Source organism: Arachis duranensis, chromosome 4, assembly GCF_000817695.3.
Source record: "Arachis duranensis cultivar V14167 chromosome 4, aradu.V14167.gnm2.J7QH, whole genome shotgun sequence".
Classification (NCBI taxonomy): domain Eukaryota; kingdom Viridiplantae; phylum Streptophyta; class Magnoliopsida; order Fabales; family Fabaceae; genus Arachis; species Arachis duranensis.
The window spans coordinates 42,749,163-42,749,825 of NC_029775.3; positions in this window are offsets into that span (position 1 = coordinate 42,749,163).

The window sequence follows — 663 nt, forward strand, 5'->3', positions numbered from 1 at the left end:
TGGTGCACGAAATTGTGATCATCAATGGCGCCATCAACATGGTACCTCAATTGCAATCTCAACTCTTTTATCACAACTTCGCACAACTAACCAGCAAGTACACTGGGTCGTCCAAGTAATAAACCTTACGCGAGTAAGGGTCGATCCCTCGGAGATTGTTGGTATGAAGCAAGCTGTGGTCATCTTGTAAATCTCAGTCAGGCGGATTCAAATGGTTATGAATGATTTATGAATAAAGCATAAAATAAAGATAGAAATACTTATGCAATTCATTGGTGAGAATTTCAGATAAGCGTATGGAGATGCTTTGTCCCTTCTGTCTCTCTGCTTTCCTACTGTCTTCATCCAATCCTTCTTACTCCTTTCCATGGTAAGCTGTATGTTGGGCATCACCGTTGTCAATGGCTACAGTCCCGTCCTCTCAGTGAAAATGTTCAATGCGCTCTGTCACAGCACGGTTATTCAGCTTTCGATTCTCGATCATGTCGGAATAGAATCCAGTGAGTCTTTTGCGTCTGTCACTAACGCACCACAATCGCGAGTTTGAAGCTCGTCACAGTCATTCAATCCTTGAATCCTACTCAGAATACCACAGACAAGGTTTAGACCTTCCGGATTCTCTTGAATGCCACCATCAATTCTAGCTTATACCACGAAGATTCT